This window comes from Ciconia boyciana, chromosome 8, assembly GCF_034638445.1.
Source record: "Ciconia boyciana chromosome 8, ASM3463844v1, whole genome shotgun sequence".
NCBI lineage: Eukaryota > Metazoa > Chordata > Aves > Ciconiiformes > Ciconiidae > Ciconia > Ciconia boyciana.
In genome coordinates this window covers 26,397,056-26,417,473 of record NC_132941.1, presented here as the reverse complement: position 1 = coordinate 26,417,473, position 20,418 = coordinate 26,397,056, and the positions used below count along the sequence as shown (strand labels likewise).

At 41.4% G+C, this 20,418-nt stretch overlaps 1 protein-coding gene across 2 annotated transcripts in view; it reads right to left on the bottom strand.

Moving 5' to 3' along the window:
* Positions 1-20,418, bottom strand: part of PRKG1 (protein kinase cGMP-dependent 1) — a 526,334-nt gene that overhangs the window by 181,854 nt on the left and 324,062 nt on the right. The gene's annotated exons all lie outside the window — the stretch shown is intronic.

Below are 20,418 nucleotides of genomic sequence, written 5' to 3'. Positions count from 1 at the left end.
AGTATCAAAGGGTGGCCTCACTGCACACTTCCTAGCAGACAACCCAACTGAGGGCTGGAGTTTAATGAGCTATTCATTTGGAAGTGTGCCCGGTTCTTTACCGAATTTGGCCTTTGAACTCTAATACAATTCAGACTACAAGATGTGCTCCCAAGTTATGCGTTGTGACAAGACAAATTCAAAGACCCTGTCCCTATTCTTCATCTCAATATGGTTTGTTTTGTATTCAGCAACACAGTTTATTTGCAGTCAGCAACTGTTTCATCCAGATTACTAACGAAGATTAAAATCACTCCTTCAGAAGGATCTAGACCAATTCATGTGCTTTATGCTCCCATATGCATGGTTCCAATTTGCAGAGGAAGTAATAATTCATTTTATTTCAAAGCTCCTAAGAGCCAGCGCATGCTATTTCATTTTTGCTTGAACAAACATAGACTTCAACACGTATTAATCCCCAAAGGATTTCCAATCAGCAAAACATGATTACATGATCTTTATTCAAACGCGTACATCTGAAGGGGTTTGTGTTTATTAAGAGTTAACTGAAGTGACAGCTAATCAGACTCTTGAAGAAATCTTCTTGTTGAAATAAATTTTTCGCAAAGGTTTACCAAATGGCCCGAAAAAAAAAAAAGAAAAAGATTTCAGGGACAAGTGGCACATCAATTTCCATTTTTCCATCAGTCTGTTTCTCATCCACAGCTGGGTTAGCTAGGCAATGTGATAATTGTCAGCCATCCATAAGGAAAGATGAAATGAAGGCTAAAGCCTTTGATATGCAAGTTTGCTTACAAAACCGTATGGGTGGGGGTTTTTTTTTTCACTGTGGTTCTCTTCAAAAGTACCAGCCAGCCTTTTCCAGCAGAGAGAAAAATAATTTCTTCATAATCTGTCTAAATGTACTTAAGTAACAGTTATCAAAATGCCTCTACTTGTGAGCCTGTATTGGATCTTTCCAATTTATAGAAAACAAATGCCAATTAGATAATGTGAAGAAATAACAACTTTCTTTGACTTTTGTTATGGTCTTTTTTACTGACCCCATTAGAGGAAGGTTGTGGCTGGCAGACAAAGGTGTTGCTGATATTCCTCCTATCCCACGACCATTTATTTCTTAAAAGAAGAACTGGTACCACCTAAGCACCACATTACTCTACGGGGCATAACTCCAGTTATCCCAACTTTTCCTCTCTTCCCCAGCCACAACAATTTAACTTCCAATGCTCTGATTCAGGCTGCATATCTTTCAGACCACATAATCCATTTTAGTTCTGTGTTTCTAAAGCATCCTTTATGATGGAGCCCAAAGCATGTTTTTAGCCAACACCACATTACCAAGCACTACTAAAACTGGTGCTAGGAGAAAGCAGCAATGACAGAGGCTGTTTTCATCAAGCCTAAAGCCTTGTGCAAAATGCTGGGCCTTTGCATTGCAAAACCACTTAGTAAATACTAAACAGCTTCACAGCAAATTTAAAGTTCAATGAATCCTTCATAAAAAAGTGGTCTCCAAGTTAATACACTGCTCACTACTTAGTGACATTGTAAGTCCTGCCTGAATGTTTCAAACCAAACCTCAGTGTCATCAGAAGTCTTCTATTTCCACTCAAACCTGAGGCATGACTTCGAGGGTTTGGGAACGGTGTAAGTGTGGGTGTGAATTCACGGACCAGCTATAAGGGACACAGTCAGCTGAGACACAGTCGTTAAACATTAAATATTTACTATGTGCCCTCTAAGGTCTGCAATTTTACTCATGTTTTCATTTGCTTCCCAGATCTCAACTTTCCTGGCTCTGTCTTGATGCTTAGGACTCGCTGCCATAGCAGAATCTATTAGTGGCAACCTTAATTTGTCAAAGTAACGTAACAAGGCTGATAATAAAATTACTCCATGTTTCACTCACGCAAAGTGTGTGGAAGTTGCACACCAACGTCTTCCCTGTAGCTTCACCAAAACCACCCTGCGAGTTCTGGGAGTAAAGGAAAATTTCGTCCCACAGTAACCAAATACAATTTGAAGCCTCAGACAGCTTTCTTGCACACACTGCTATCATTTTAGGAATTTTATCACGTCTGTTCAGTTCTAGACATGATAAAGAAAAGGATAAAACTCAAGTATATGTAAGCCCTGTTGCCACTGTGATCTGCTCAAGTGCATCAGTTAGACTTTTACATTTCCTGTTTTGTCATGGAGTTTTAATATTGGAGCTGGATCTCTGAATAGGAAAAAAAATCCCAGCAAACCTCACAGTCCTTAAGTCAGGATGGCTACAAAGAGCTACAGCTCAAGATTCTCACCAAGCAGCAGTGGCGTCACCACAGCCGGGAGGAGGAAATCCCCATACACCCTTCAGCTGAAAGCTTGTGCTTTGGCAAACCGCAACCTTGAGTGTGCAAAAATATATAAAGGAGCCTAAAACATGATGTTGAACTACACACAAGCCGTTAGGAAGGTAACTGCTGTTTATTGTCTTTTTTATGCCCATCAGATTATTGTAAAAATAAGCCTGTTTAAGACTCAGCAATGAAACTAATGTAAAGAAACAGCACTTAGGCATCAAGTTAGCCTTTTCCACTAGCCATTAAGCAGTTGCCATGGAAATGAAGCTGATCCTGCCTGACCTATTTTTCCTACATGTGGTGGTCATCATGTGAAGTATTACTTCTTGCTGTGGCATTTTGCTTCGATAAATATCTAAACTTGAAAAAAAAAGATCAGGTTTTTAACTACTCAGGCATACACAACCCCCTGCTTTTTTCCATCGAGGATACTGACTGCAAAAGTCACAGCTACATTTATTTAACAGTCAATTTTTAAAGTATGGTTTACATTTTTAGACTGTTTATTTGAAATGTGAAGTCACAGAAAACATGTGCCACTACTTTGAAGCCAAGGGTATTTAGAAGTGCTCATTATTGCACGAAAAAAAATCAGATTGAAAAAGGGAGACAGCAAGATGATGCACAAACTGGAAACACTAACCACCATGAGTCTAGTAGAAAACAAAACAAAGGTGATGGGTACAATTTCTGTTAAGAAAGTAGCATTTTTTATTTAAGAGGTCTACCCACCACTGGTAATAACCAGCACACTTGTGTCGGTCATCTGCCACCACTCTCCTCTGTGACTGGGCATGGCAGTAGGGCAGCCCTTTCCCCTCATCTTGAACCAGCTCTACGTTAGTTCATGGCTATCCACCTGCTGGCAGATTGCATTTAATTCCACTCTGCCTAGTGCCAGTTGTCCAACCATGACACCAAAACACAAAGAGGCACCAACAAATCCAAAACTGGCCCATGAGATTCCTCCTCAAATCTTTCCACAACAGTATCCTCAAACAAATATATACTTTGACATGTCCTACTCTTGAGGACAGAGATCCCCCCCACCTCTCTGGTGACCTGTCCTGACCTGCACCATCTTTCCAGGAAAGGTATTTACTCTCATGTCCAGCCTGAACCCCCCAAACCTCAACTCATGGCTGTTGTCCCTTGTTTTATCACTTGCCACTACCAAGAAGAGTTTGACTCTATACCTTTGAAACTGCCCCTGGTAATGGGGAGTAATGGAAGACCGCTCTTAAATCCTCTCTTAGCCCTCTCTGTGTCCATCTCAGCAGGCTCATGTGGGGCCAAAAATACATTGCTCCAGGTGTGGACTCTCCAGCACTGAGCAGAGGGACTAAATGCTTACCTTGACCTGCCAGCTGTGCTCTTCCTAATGGACTATTCATGATGACAGCACACTGTTGGATCCTACTCAACTTGGCCCCCACTGTATGGCCCAGGTCCTTTTCTGTAGCCCTCTGGTCCAGCTAGTCAGTCCCTGGTCTCTGCCGATGCATAGGGTTATTCTACTCCAGGAACAAAACCTCTACCCTGTACTCCATGTTGAGTTTCATGAGGTTGATTTTGACTGAACAGGCAAATTTCTCAAGGTCCCTCTCAAATGAAGGTCCACTCTTTGGCTTGGCACCAACAGCTCCTTTCCCTAATTTATCCCTGGATGCACATTTGCTGAAGATGACTCTGTCCCACCATCCAGGCTGTCAATGGAGATGTGGAGTATCTGCCCCAGTATCAACCCCCACCATACTCTGCTTTTCACTGGCACCAGCTAAACTAATTGTCTTTCTCCAAGCCCGACAGTCCTCCAACTTTCAACCCATTTAACCATCCATGCATCCAGCCTATTCGTCCTCAGCTTCCAAATGACAATGCTGCAGGCAACAGTGTCAAAAGCCTTTCTAAACCCAAAGCAAATGATATCCACTGCTCTCCCCTCATCCTTGCAAGGAATTCATTATGCAAGGAATCCATCACTGAGAGAGCAGAAATTTCTTTCATGATTTCTGAAATATTCCATCAACAAATTATGCAGCCCTAAAGCTGCAGTTTTCATCAAATAAGTGGTTTGCCAAAATGCTTTGCTTGGCATTGTGTGTTTGCAGGCAAACTCATATTTTTCATTAGGATCAAAAGACAGTTTGGATACAGAGTTTTCAAACATGAAGCCTAAGATATCCTTCTAGCAATTAGTCTGCACTCAAACTTTTCCACCAGCTGTGGAAAACGTGCACTCTTTCTACTACTTTCTCTCCCTAACATTGCACGTATTTTAAGCATTTGAATTTGCACGCAGATAAGCATGGTTTCCTTGGAGGCCATTAGTAATTCTCTAAAAGTTTTGTTTTCACTGGAGACCCCAGCTGGTTTTCCAAATACCAACTCAAGACAATGAACAGTTTTGCAAGGTGAAAAAGTACCAGCAAACATAATCCAAAGGCATGATTGACCCCAGCCAGGCCCAACACTTGCATACAAGTGCTGGCAAGAGCATTTCTCTGCCATGGACTTTCATGGTTAATAAAACAACATTGGTGAAAAACACCGGGATTCATTTAATGTGACTGGTCCACTGCCTATTTAATTATCATTTTGGACCAAAAGAGAAAAAGCAATAGTGGACTGACACTGATTTCTGGAAGCCACATTGCATACACAATAACTAATGAAGAATATCTAGGGTGTTACTTACAGCCCTGTTTTCAGTATCTATTGGTTTAGAGTGCAAGTTGATAGACTGTTCAGTCCTATGCAAGCATCTCTAAAGCTGCCTCATTTGGGCAAATGAGAGCAAAATATTTATCAGAGAACAAATTACTCATCTTTGTTTGCAGATGAAGGTGCTTAATCAATTGTATTTGAAAATCTTTTAAATAATTTAAGGCACCTGAAAATGTTATTTACTCCCAAGTCTTCTAACAAGACAAGGAGCTGAGGGCTTCCATATGCAGTCAAATACATCACAGTGAAATTCAGGCATCTCTTAGAAGAGGAGGCCAAAAAAAAGATACAGAAGCTAAACTTCAGCCTGTCAAGAAATGCTCAGGTTACTCACTCATTTTAATAATAATAATAACAATAATAATAACAATAACAATAATAATAATAGTAGTAGTAATAACAACAACAACAATAATAATAATAAACCTTTCATATAGGAGCTGATACATGTTAATACCTGTTTATTAGCAGAGCAAAAGGAAATGAAGTTTGGAAGCCTCCAACTGCATTTCTAACAATATATAAAAAGTTCTGGAGTGCTGCCACCGAGAAGACCGGTCTCAGTTTGCCAGGTCAAAAAGCAAAATATTTTAAAGCAGACACCTTTCACTGCTGAAATCCTTCTCCTGAGCATTGCTGAAACACTCCTCTGAGGACAGGAGACTGTCAGATGCTTTGGTAGGCATCTATTTGTAATCTGAGCATGAAAATAGACACAAGAATAGGAACTGTCTGGTGCGGTAACATGTTGGATAGGTGGATAAATGTTTTGTTGTGAGAAAAGTCAGACACAAGGACGAGCTCTGAAATGTCTGTGACTATCAAATGGCTGCATGCTAACCAGGGCTCCAAAGCTGGCTTTGGGGCCCATGAGGGAAGAGAGTTAAATGGGTCATGGGAAACTTATCCTTGAAAGAGAAGGTTAAGAAACAGATCTGGATCTTCAAAAGTATCATGTTGTTTTTACTTTTCACCCAGCAAGGTGAGTCTACCTTGCTGAGACTTTGAGAGCAGTCAGATGCAACAACCCCTCCTAAGTCTGCTGTGTTTGTGCTTTCACTTTGACTTCCAACCCATTGATTAGCAGATTAATAATCTGATACTGATCACTTAAAAGGAGCTGAAGGGCTTTGACCTCTTCGGATGGGAGCTCTGGACACTTGGCCCAATTCAGCCACCCTGGTCAAACCAGAAGCAATGTTATGCGTGGGCACACAGGCAGCATGACAAACCGGGAACATCTGTGGCCATAAAAGAGAGATAAATGGACGAGCATCACACCCCTTGCTATTTTCTACACTGCCAGGAAACTGTATCAGTACTGTTTTATAAACGAAGGAGTAAAGACTATTGTATTCTGCCTCGATAAAGGCCGCAGGACTAAGTTTTTTGTGATTCCTCCTAAACTTTAAAACTAATATCAATAGTTCCATGAATCATTCTCAATGGGTATCAGTTTAATTACAAACAACAGATTAGTAAATTATAAAAGTCAGATAATAAACCATGATTCTTGATGAAACACAGGACTTTTTGAACTAATTGCTTAAAGCAGAATGCAATTTTTAGAAAAATATTAAAACTTGATTTTGAAATGAATGATACGATCCATCATAATCTTTTTCATATTGTTACAATAGTTAAGAATTACCCTTGTCATAACACCAGGCTTATTGCTATCCTAGCTCAACTTCTGGCCACATTCCTTCCTTTTTTTAAGAGCCTTTTATTACAGACTTTTCCCTGCAAAGACTCGTATAAACTGTGACCGTGTTACTCCATTGTCTTCTTTAGGTTAGACTGGATGTACTGAGCTCCTTGCGTCCCACAGTAGCAGGCATCTTTTCCAACCCCATACTCACTCCCATGGCTCTTCTCTCAACTCTATGCAATGTACCTGTCTGTGTCCCTCCTGAGTTATGGACACCTGACTTGGGCAAGACCTTGAAGCTGCAGAGAGCACACTATATGCAAGCTCATGCAACTATCCTGGTTTTGACTGTCGGTCCAAGGACTTCTTCAATCTTTTTTGGCCTAGCATTGCATTAGTTCAATTTCCAGCCACTGATTCAGACCTTCCAACCCTTTTGTAAGCTAGCTTTCAGCTGCTTCATAGCAGGTCAACTTCCTCACAGGTGTCTGATTACAGAATGTCAATGCTTCCACACTTATCATCTAGATTTGTTTCCACAATAAAATACCAGAAAAAAATTCCCCAAGGCTTACTTCCCACAAGCACACAGTTTCCCACAATCCTATCATCTTCTTCTATGATCTGAATCCCATTTCAACTGCAATATATTTTGTCCAAGATCAGTATCAGCCCATTTAATCAACAGTAGCCTTGCATAAACTCTGTCTTCCACCTCTGGAACCTCAGAGCTGTTGCAAGATTCATTAAAATCAGTGTTAATGACCGAAACTCCAACCTCAACAACTCTTAAAATAATTCTTCGATGAAAGCTACCTAGACTTGTTGATTTTAAAATAACTAATTCTAATAGCTGTTGAACTTCATCATCAACATACTGAACGGTTGTGTTAGGGTGTATTTCTACCATTTCCAATTCATTGTTCTTTCTTTAGACAGCATTACCATTTCCACACCTGACAACCCAGAGGGGGACCAATATCCTGACGACTATTAGTTTTTTCCTCTTGCATGGCCCTTAGCACTATTAGTTCTATATTTTTTCTCAGATCCTTTTGCTTCTTTTATCACATGTCTATAGCTTACTTTTCTACATTTCCTACTTCATCACCACCACCCTTCCTTAGACATCTTGAAAGACAGAGTCATTAATGTTAGTATGCTTCAGCAGCTGCCTGTTGATTTAAGTATCTCCTAAATACCACATTACATCTCAATGCTGTTTTGTCTTTTATCTATCTCTTCCACTCTTTTGTTATGGGATCCCAAACTGGGACTGTCCCTAGCTGGATTCTTTGGACAGCTGAGTATCTCTGGGAGCCCACGGGTGGTTTTGGTTCAGGTTGGGCTGAACTGCCACTTATGCTGCTTCACCTGCATGCCACCAAACTGGTCAAGTATCAGGGGTATCTTCTAGTTCCCACAATGACATCAGGGATATAATCTATTTTACAAGATCAGAGACTGCCTATTCTCATCTCTCTACAGCTCTGCAGAACGCCTCTCTACTTAATACATCACTACAAGTCATAATTGCTGCTCATCATTGCTCATCTTGAAACAAAACATAAACACCAAGCATAAACCATGCTCTGAAAAACCTCCAAAATGTATCATCTTCTGCCATTCATCACAATTCATCCATCCTTAACTCTTTAACACTAAGCATCACTGTTCAGCTCTATTCTGCCGCAGCTAGGGCGTGAACAACTAACCTGGGCATTTTAAATAGTAGGTAGATCAAAGGCCCAGAGATTATCACCATACAGCATCTGCAAAATAACAACCTAATTAAGTCTTGTCTGGTTATTCTAGGCTGCCTCCTCAGCTCATCTCTTGTTAGGGAAACCTCAACGAAGCCATCCAAGGCTGTCCAGGATGTAGCTAAGTGCTGCATATCTTGGCTCGGAGATCATGCTACCTTTCCAGAGTCCTAAATTTTAAGTCACGCTATAATGTGATCAGAATAAAATAACCTTAATATCTAATAATTTCATCTACTCTAATATTTGCAGTATAAACCCCAGATCTTAATTGGTCTACTCTTCACTACATTTTAGCAAGCAATGGAAAACAATATTCTTGGTATATACAGCCACAAACATCCACATAATATTACAACACAAAATGTTAATTTGGTGAGGATGAATTACTTCAAACAAACCCTAACACCTTAATAAATCTCCAGTTATGCCTAATGTTCTGCATCGAGCTGTGAAGAGCTTGATTTCTTCGCTGCTGCAGAAAACATAAACATCTAAGTCATGTCTCAGCCCGGTTTGCACCAGAGCTCAGGAAGCCTCTGCCCTCCGAATCATGACAGTAACCAATAGTTAGGCAGCGAGCCAGGATTGGTTTTGATCTGATGCAAAATTACCGACAAGAGTTTTCTTTCTCCAGTCAGGCAGGATGTCAGATGTAACCATCCCTGATGGCTCTGAAGCACCACTGCAACAACAGAGGACCAGACTCTGGTCCCATTTGTATCAGTAGAGGAACACCTGGTTTACCAGTAATTACATCCTGATGATTGATGTGTACCTGAGATTAGACTCTTGAAAAGTAAACTGTGATTCTCATCATGGGAAGAAATGATAACTGATGGCAAATAAAAAAGACAGCATTCACTCTAAAAAACAGAGATTTGAAAATTAAAAATAAAAATCAACACCATTAATTTTAAAGGCTAACAGCCAACCACCCAAGAAGAAAAAGTCCAAGATTTAATTCCTAACACCACCTCTCCTTCTCGATTAATCAGCAGCTATATTGAAGCATGGGGCTAAACCACTCCAGAAATACACGTGTCCCTGGAGCTCTAGCCTTCATATAACGCTGCAAGAAGAGCACAAAACTTCACCAAGAAAAGCTCTTCTGTTAACTGATCATACAGAATTAATTGCTAGTCACGGCCTTATTCTGGCTTGACTTCAGTTTTTTGCTGTCTCTGCCTTCCCAACAGACAGTGACACCCTTGCCAGTTTGCTTCCCAAGGCTCCTAGGCTGGTTATCTTCAGCAAGTTTTACAAAAGAGAAGCACAGCCCAATCCTTGCATTTACCTTCATAAAAACTGCAATAAAACCATTTGGAGCTCCTGTTGGATAGTGTTTCAAATTCATTTTTTTCTTAAACTAAAGAATGAGACACTCCATCAGTCTTCCTGTAAGCATCTGCTTTGTGAGGCTTGCCATATAACAAATAAGGGTATTTTGACTCATCTGAATCATGAAATTTCTTTACAGAATCAGAATCATATAGGTTGGAAAAGACCTTTAAGATCATAAAGTCCAACTGTAAATCTAACACTACCAAGACCACCACTATATAATGTCCATAAGCACCTGAGGTCCATAAGCACCTTAAAAGACGTCCAAATGTCTTTTAAATACCTCCAGGGATGGTGAGTCAACCACTTCCCTGGGCAGCCTGTTCCAATGCTTGATAATCCTTTCAGTGAAGTAAAATTTCCTAATATCCAGGCTAAACCTCCCCAGGCGCAACTTGAGGCCACTTCCTCTCGTCCTATCACTAGTTACGTGGGAGAAAAGACTGACCCCCACCTCTCTACAACCTCCTTTCAGGTAGGTTGTAGACCTACCAGGTAGGGGAGACCAATAAGGTCTCCCATGAGTCTCCTTTTCTCCAACCCCAGTTCCCTCAGCCGCTCCTCATAAGACTTCTGCTCTAGACCCTTCACCAGCTTCCTTGCCCTTCTCTGGACATGCTCCAGCACCTCAATGTCTTCCTTGTAGTGAGGGGCCCAAACCTGAACACAGTATTTGAGGTGCGGCCTCACCAGTGCCGAGTACAGGGGCACGATCACATCCCTAGTCCTGCTGGCCACACTATTTCTGATACAAGCCAGGATGCCATTGGCTTTCTTGGCCACCTGGGCACACTGCTGGCTCATATTCAGCCGGCTGTCAACCAACACTCCCAGGTCCTTTTCTGCTGGGCAGCTTTCCAGCCACTCTTCCCCAAGCCTGTAGCATTGTGTGGGGTTGTTGTGGCCCAAGTGCAGGACCTTGCACTTAGCCTTGTTGAACCTCATACAATTGGCCCCAGCCCATCGATCCAGCCTGTCCAGGTCCCTCTGTAGAGCCTTCCTACCCTCAAGCAGATCAACACTCCCGCCCAACTTGGTGTTGTCTGCAAACTTACTGAGGGTGCACTTGATCCCATCGTCCAGATCATTGATGAAGATATTAAACAGGTGTGGCCCCAACACAGAGCCCTGGGGGACACCGCTTGTGACTGGCCGCCAACTGGAGTAAACTCCATTCACCACCACTCTTTGGGCCTGGCCATCCAGCCAGTTCTTTACCCAGCGAAGAGTACACCTGTCCAAGACATAAGCAGCCAGTTTCTCCAGGAGAATGCTATGGGAAACAGTGTCAAAGGCTTTACAAGAACAAGGGCTAGCAATCGTGAAGCTTCTCCCAGCTGCTTACAGAATAGTTCGTCTGCCTCATCATCCTGGTTGGGTGGTCTGTAACAGACTCCCACCACAATATCTGCCTTGTTGGCCTTCCCCCTGATTCTTACCCATAGACAGTCCACCCTATCGTCACCATCATTAAGCTCTAAACTGTCCAAACACTCCCTAACATACAGGGTTACCACACTGCCTCTCCTGCCTTGCCTATGCCTCCTGAAGAGTTTATAGCCATCCATCACCGCACTCCAGTTGTGCGAGTCATCCCACCATGTTTCCATGATGGCAACTATATCATAGTTTTCCTGGTGTACAATGGCTTGCAGCTCCTCCTGTTTATTGCCCATGCTGTGTGCATTGGTGTAGAGGCACTTCAGCAGGGCTGTTGTCCGTGTCTCCTTCATAGAGGAACACCCCTTATTCGCTTTGAAGTATTTCACTGGTGTTTCTCTCTTGGCTCCTATTACCTCAGTATCCCCTAGCTCAACTCTGTTCCACTTCAGCTGTGCCTCAGCATACCCCGCACATCTCAGAGACACAGGCTGAGTGCCCTCGGTAGCACCCGCTCCCTCTAACCGTGGCACGTCGTCCCTCAGCTTCCCTTGGGGAAGCCTGATATTATCACCCTCCCCCTTCAAGTCTAGTTTACAGCTCTGTGTCAATGAGCCCTGCAAGCTCCTGAGCAAAGCTCTTTCCCCTTTGAGAGAGATGAATTCCATCAGATGCCAGCAAACCTGGTGCTGTGTAGGCCATCCCCTTATCAAAAAAACCCAAAATTGCGGCGATGACACCAGCCACGGAGGCATGTGTTAATAGATTGGGTACCTCTGTTCCTTCTAGTGTCACTGTCCACAACTGGAAGGAGAGAGAAGAAAATAACCTGTGCTCCAGAGTCCCTTACTAGCCTGTAACAGCCTTGGGACAGGCCCTGAAGTCTCTTTTGATTGCCCTAGGACTTGGTATTGCGGCTTCATCTCCCCCCACATGGAAGAGCAGTAGAGGGTAATAGTCTGAGGGCCGTACCAGGCTAGGAAGTATCCTAGTGATATCATTCTGGCGAGCACAGAGGGCATCGCTTTCTGCTGAGTGAATATCATAGCTAAGTTTCTTCTGAAAGGATGAGGACTACCGAATGAAGTCACCTCTTTAGTTCTCAACTGCTTCTTGCTTTTTTCTGCCCACTTAAAAACAAATTCCTCTCTTCCAACTTAGATGGCAGGATTGCTGACTCAGCTGAATTCTTTTTTTTGTGTTGGTTTTTACCCCTGTAACAGTGAGTCTTTATGAATGAGCTTTCCTTCCTTCTTTCTGTGCAAGGTTACAAAGCTTCATCACTATTACCTTTTAAGATTTAGTGATGAAGGAACTGTCTTCCTCTTTTCTTTCTATGCAAATAAACGTGAAGAGCCCAAATGGCTATATGTGCACCTGCAGAATAGATTTTACCTGGATGATGTTGACTTGGAACCACTACAATAGAATAACCTAATGTTTTAGGTACCAGAGATTTAAACCAAAATAGGATCTTGTGTCTATTGAGATCATGAGTGCATCTTTGAAGGTGTTTTTCCTTACTGGTAGAGTCACTATGGAGGGAAAAAGGACATATGTGGCTTTGTTCTCCTTTCAAATGTAAAGACGTGTCATGTAGCACAGCAATCCTACCACCAAATTAGATTTTACCTCACCAAGAGAACTCTGAGTTGAATGAAAAAAAAAAAAAAACGGGCAAAGAAAGTAAAATGCTTCAAAATCCTCACCATACACAGACATCTTGTCACCACTATCACCTCTGCTCTCTGTTGTACAGCCCACGGTTTCCATTTCTGCACACCCTGGTCTCTGCAACCAGCTGTTCCCCACTAGATGTATCAATTCATCATTTCTGCAAAGCCCTAAATTGCCCCATGGATGGACACTGGGAGCAAAGTCACTGTCTGTCACCTGTCTTGCGTAAATTATCTACTGCCAAATTGCAGATTGGCAGCAATAAGTAGCAAAAGGGAAATCACAGCATGCCCCATTGACAGCCACTTCGGTGTGCAAAGGAATAGTCTGTGCAAAGAGGGTAGGTTTAGACTGGACATAAGGAAGAAATGTTCTACGATGAGGGTGGTGAGACACTGGGACAGGTTGCCCAGAGAGGTGGTAGATGCCCCATCCCTGGAAACATTCAAGGTCAGGTTGGATGGGGCTCTGAGCAACCTGATCTAGTGGAAGATGTCCCTGCCCATGGCAGGAGGGTTGGACCAGATGATCTTCCAAGGTCCCTTCTAACCCAAACCATTCTATGAGTCTAAGATTCAATGAAATTAAAATGAGATATAGACTTTTTCCCATTTGTATTAATCCACATTTCAAATACACCAGACACCAAGACTAATGCTATCTTCAGGGTGGTCCGGGGCCTGCTGTCTTCAGTCCCCTTAATGCACTTAATCGGGTTACTGCAGCTGCCTTGATTGAAATGCTCCCATGTAAAAAAAAAAAAGTAATTATTCCTCCCCCTTCCTCATGTTCTGAATCAACGGAACATGAGACTTTAGCCTTCTCTTCACTTCTCCTCCCTTTTCCTTGTGGTGCATTGCCTCCAATAAAGATTTTTCTTAGATTAAAACACACTTGGCCAATATTAAACTTCTGTTACTTAAAAAATATCTGCCCTAGCCCCTTCATATGCATTAATAGCATTCACAAGGGATTATGGAGGCTAGATTGTGGCTACTAAAATAATTCATTACAAAAAGTATTTTTAAGAAATCTCAACCTGGCCTTCTCTCCACCGAAAGATGAGAAAAACTATTTTTCTTGCCCAAGGGCAAAAGAAAATTGACAATTTGATACTGTGGGGCATAATTTCAGTTCTGCTTCAGCACCTGCCTGTGCACTGTGGTGCGGTGAAACCACCTCCTCCTGCTCAGCTGCCTGCAAACAGAAACTTCCTTTGAGATATCCTCAAGTGTTGCCAGCACAAACTGAATTTAAAGCAATGAGGTAAAAAAACAAACAGACCAGACAGACAAGATTTAGCACCATTTCCGAAGCCAAAACACGGCTATTTTTCCACGCAAGCCTCCTGAAATACCACAAAACCCATATCGCAGGCTGTCTTCATACTTTATGCATGAGCCTGGGAGGTGCAAGGACCTCCTGAGAGCTCCTGTGGGCACACTGGGTATTTTCACTGTCTGAAGCCTTACATGCAGCTTCTCACATAAAACCATCCCTGAATCCTTCCCACGCCTGCCCAAGGAAATACAACAGCCTTTTCCTTCTTTCTACCTTTAGGCCACCCCTAGCTTGCTTCCTGACATCTTATTTACTCCCCGGTTTGCATCCTAGAGACTTCTGCCATCCTTTCCCGTTGCGGTAACTCATTAATGCTCTTCCCTGCAGTGTCCATCTTGGATGACCTCCAGGCTCCAACCTGCTGTTGCTCCCTCTTGCTCTTATCTGGGGGGCTCGGCGATCCTTGGCAGCCCATTAGCTGCACCCTGTTGACATACGCACAGATTCGTGGCACTTTGCATGAATTACAGCCTGGGATGTGGCTCTCTGTGCACTCCAATTTGTCGTTAACAGCGAGAAATCCGAGCTGAGAAACACAAAGTTAGTGGTGGTATGCGTGGCTTTCTAAAATGTCTGTTTTCCCCAATGCTGGCTATAACACATGATTTATCTAACCAAAATGCAAAAGACAAGTTTCAGTGTTGCAAACTCTCTCAAGTCATCTTAGCCTTCCCCGCTAAAGCTCCAGGTATAACTCAGTGTAGGTCCTCATGGGATGGTGAGTTTAACATGACCTTCAGAGAATCAAGGACTAAGCTTTACTTCCATCTCCTTGTACTGTCTTTGAAATTTGGACATCCTCAAGGTGGGTGATGGCCAGATCTTCTGGTTGTGAACACCCTTCAAGATGACGCTCTTGGCCTTCGAAGGCTTGGACTGCACACCCACCCTAGTGGGGATGGTCCTCTCCATTTTGGCCTCGAGCAACACCTTGGGATGAAAAGGATGCCAGTCTAGATGGGCTCCTGGTTTGAACCAGTACATCTGTTCTGATATTTAGCTTTGCATTAAGAATAGATGCATCTATTTGCCTTACAGATATAATTTCCCTTTTCCTCTTTCTCTGCTATCCCCTCTGTTTGCTTTGTCTACATTTCAGTGCTCCAGAAAAGTTGTCTTAAGCCAAAACCCGTTTTGTAGATTTAGTTAGCTGAAACAATCTTAACATACATACTTCACTAATTCAGCATCGATCTCCAACTCTCTTCTTCCAAAGTCTCTCCTCCCTTTGCCTCACTCTCTTAATTTCTCTCCCACTTCTATCCAGTATAATTTGACCCTAAGATACACTTCAGGAAACATTTCATGCGAAACCACAGCCAATCTTTCAAAGACACAGTAATTTAATAAAGCTTCACATTTTTGTCTCTGCTTTCCTCTCACTGACAAACAACTCACATGAAATGCAAAACCTTCACTCTAAAATCATCACACTACTTACATTGACCAATTTCAGTATGTGTCGCCACAATTAAATACATGGCTACACACAAAAAACTTTACCAGCCTAATTCCCCACACAGATAAACCTCAGGTGCATAAACTCCCATTTCTTGGACATAACCAGCTCAGTTCTGCCACATCTGCCCAGAACACAGCTTCTCACTTAAGCTAATTTGGAGTCAGATAAAACTGTCAACAAGACTCAAGATGAAGCCAGAGTGCTACGACAAAACGGTAAAGGCTGAAGAATGGGCATTTCTTAAGCCAGATGAAAGTTTTTGACATTAAATTAAAAGCTTGGGCTATGAAGATACTTTAATTTCCTTTCTATTAGCACTACTGAATTTTTATTTATAACATTCAAGATTGTGTGTGCATATGCAAACTTCCTTTAAGTTTCCACTTCTAAAGCTAGATCCTGCCTCCGAGGTGACACAGAGTATTCATCATTTGTTCTCCTGATCTGTTCCAGGGTCTGGGATAAATCAGAGTTTACATGGTGGAAGGGAACATGAGGCCTCTTTTTGGAACATTTAGGAAGTTTTTTGTAAAAAAATGCAATATTTACTCTTCCAAGGCATTCTGCTCTTTTTGAAGAGTGGATATTTGTACCCATCCTTAAAACCTTTATGATTTAGCAGGAAATTAATACACTTGCCACAGCATAAGGCTTTTTCCCTTTTATTCCCTTTTATTTATCCCTAATAAATCTTTTATTTCCTGGACAAATTTGTTTTATAAGTAGCTGTTTCCTTAGTTGAAATATTCTGATCTTGCTTAAATGGAATTATTTTTAGTACAGGCTTGAGAAGGAAATAATTCTAACATTATAACAATGAACATTGCAGTGACATGTACAGTAGATTTTAGCATAGCTGTAACCTCCACTGCAGAATGATGCTCTTTCTTGCTTGTATAAGGGCAAATATATTCAATGATATACAGAAAGCACTAAGTTGGGTAAAAACTAAATAAATGTTCAGAAAAAAACCCTATACCCTAAGGAGTTACTAAATCTACAGCACAATATTATATTTTAACTTTTTACTGTGAGCTGTACTACGAACTAGCTTGATCTAGCATTGATTTAGCCCTATAATGAGCTACCAAAAATTTGTGTTTCAAAGGGAATCATTGCTATGATTTGCCATTCACTATATACACAGGGATCAAAAAATAGTCTGGATCTTCCATCCTTTACTTGAAGCAGGTGCTGCTAGGAATATTCGGCCCTCTTTTGATCACTTCAAGGATCATCCGTTGACTTTACAAGCAGCAGAAAGGGGTACAAAGACTGATTCCTCATAAATAAAAGAGGATATTCACTTGCTCCTTACTCCAGTATATGGCAGTTGATTTATATAAGTCAGAAGAGTTATCTCAAGTTTTATAAGCCCATGAAAACTATGTACTACTACTCCTTGGAGCAAACCAGGACCCAGCAAACCTTCTGGCCCAGGACCCATTAGGAAGGTAGACCTGGATTTCTTAACCAGGAAATGTACTTTTTACGGTTTTCTTACAGCATTCAGCAGAAAGGACTGGACAATACATACTCTGGACATAAAAGGGTGAAACTAAGAAAACAGTAGCTGACCTGTGTCATCTATATGTTCCTTCTGTGGAAAAACACAGCAAAACCACAACACTGGTTGTTGGGTAATATTTCGTACAATGACTACAAGGAGCCCTGGTGATATCAGTGCTCAGAGTGCACTTATTTTCAGCAAGATAAATGGGAATATATGACTAGTCTTATTTCACCCCCAAAAGCTTAACTTCTATTGTATTTTGTTCATAGGTGAAAATACATTATTGAAGACAATGACCATTACATTATTGTGACTAATCACAAGATTAGAAAGGGTAACTTTTTCAGATCAATGTCAGCAGAAAATAATGCTGTCCAACCCCACTGACTTTTCTGTGAACTTGTACCATTTAAACCTTCATTTCTATTCCATTTGATTTCTTAACAAGAGCATTTTTATACACTTATTAATATAGGAAGGAAAAAAAGAACAAAGAATAAGGTCAACAATTGACATACTCCTTGTTTTCAAGATTTAACCTATTTTTTCCTTAAAAAGATTTAGAAGGAAAGCATCCTTAAAAATGACCATTTAATGTAATAAATGGAATTTAAGTTGACCTTGAAATAGCTATTGATGCACAGAGCCCAAATAGAAGACATGATGGGTAGATACCACTTTGTATGACCTTCTTGCAGCTATCTGTCCCATGCTACAATTGCTGCGTAGGAGGAAATCTTTTCCTAAATTCAAACTGTAAGATTTAAAGAAAACAATATTTGCTTGCTTTAGGCCTTTCTAACAAGCGTTAATATGCGGCTCAACACACTGTAATAGCCTGTGTCCAAGAAGCTCAGACACAGTGTGGGAAAACGCTTCTCGGTTTCTTCCTCACACTATTTGCTTTAAAATTAAAGCTGGGCAGGCTCTGTGAACCTGCATCCAAATTAACTTGACAATCTTCTAGAAAACCTCTGTTAAAGCTCAAAGCTTAAGAGCTTAATGTGTGCATAGTTTCTGCTTTTAAAGAGAGCCAGAGGCTCTAACCCCCAGAACTGATCTTATATTCATTTTCTGGTTTCATTCACCAGCACACAGGGAAAGCATTGCTTATTAACGTTTGAATTTATGATTTTTTAAACCCTTTCAGTATGGCAACAGATTTTGTTGTCTCTCCTGAGGTTGTTTGTTAATAACCATAAACTGAGACATGTGGAAAAAGGTAGACTTTGATGACTACAATTTCATGCCATCTCTGAGCAGCAGAACATCTCCATGGAGCTCCTGGTCCTCTCTAAGGAAACACCTTGTCCTCACCAGAGGCCATGCTGCCTGGCCAATTATTTTAGTTTCATTATTTTATTATTATTTCTATTCATGACTGAAAATGATCACAGGTGAAACTCCTGGCCACAGGGAGAGGCCAGGAGGTGGGATGTCAACCCAGCCAAGAACCAGTATAGTGAGTTGGGCAGTTCTTTGCTCCCATATCTAAGCGGCTAATGGTGCCTGAGCTTCAAGTAATTCCTCACCCATGGTCCTGGCTGAGCTGTGGTACAGCCACACTCCTGCCCAGGGTATTGGTCCCATGGGATCACCTTCCTGGCTCCCACCTACCCTGCCCCATCCCTAAAGCCTTGCCTGCAGATCATGGGACTGTGGTCACCCTGAAGGACAGCCCAGTTCTGTGACTTCCCGACAATATAATCACAGAGATTTAGTTAGTGTATATATATATTTTTATATTACCATATATATTATATTATTATATACAATACATATCAAATAGTAATAATTTATTATTTTTTTCTAAGTCCCTTTTTCTTCCAATGCTAATTGGAGAAAAACTAATTTAAAGTTGAATGAACAGAGGCTACCCCTTGCGTTTACATTACTGAAAGCCCAAGTGAATGTACTGTGCCTGTTTTTTCTAATTTTAACAGTCTTAAGTTTGAAAACACATAAAAAAGCAGGGCAGAAACAAAACTAAATCAAGCATGTGACATGGCATGGTAAAATTTAGTATGCCCACATCAGGGAGACCTGTTACCTGTCATCTGATATGGCTGCGTGGGATTAATTTCTCATCCAAAACATCCTTTTTAAGGGGGTGTATCATTACTCAGGTCACTAGTTTGCAAACTGTAGTATCTTCTAGATCCTACAACAGTGGATTTCCCTGAAAACTTATCTTTGGAAAAAAGAAGCAACCTCTGGAAATGAAGCAATCATTTCTAAAACATTTTCATATATTGAAAACTAGCTGAATCGTAAATAAAAAAAGAAAGAAATCAAGTACAGCTTCCTCCCTGGAGAGAGGTGGGGGAAAAGGAGCCCAAATCTGAAGCATTTTGTGCACATCCCCATCCACCATCAAGAGAAATCAAGAGAAATCATCTCTCGGGTATAATTTTGCCCCTCACATCGCTTCTGCACAACGAGGGGCTGTCAGTTCGGGGGGGAAATGATGCAGCAGGGAATGTTTTGATCTGGGACAAGCCTGGTGTAGTGAAGCCTTTGTAATGATGGGATTACTTACAGTGTCACATTGACTTGGGTGTTTTTTTTCTCTAGGATTCAGTGACATTATGCTTCTATTTGGGATTATTTTGCTGACATGAAACATAGCCCATTCCTCACTGCTGTGGCACACTTGAATTACTGGGCTATTAGGCATTGCTTCAGTAAGGAGGATTGGTTCTAGTTTGAGATGGCAGCATGAACCAAAGGAAAGTTTGAGAGAGTCAAATTTAAGCAGTGAAAGACTTGGCTTTATGTCTTTCTTGTTACTTCTCTAATCCATATTTTACCGCAACCTACAGCTTTTGCTTCTTTACAAACTTGCAAATTACCTCTAGAAGCACAAGAGCACACTTTGAATGGACTAGCTTCTACAACAGTTTATGAACCAGATTTTTTCCTAGTGAGGGTGTTTTTTTTCCTCATGGGTATTTTCTTTAATAAGGTATGCTTCAAATGACTCATATTAAAGCTTTTTCTCTTACACCTTGGCTGCGTGACTCTTTGCCAATGAATAACTCCCAACGGGAACGAAACTAAACTGTGGCAAGACTCCTCCTGGGGCTGGAGGATATGGCTTACAGATGGTTAAACAGCAAATTAAAAAAAAAAGAGATGTGAAGGAAACAAATCAAATACTGCATTCACAAAACAAGTCAAAAGATGAGGACGGCAGATTCACTGTATTTTTTGAT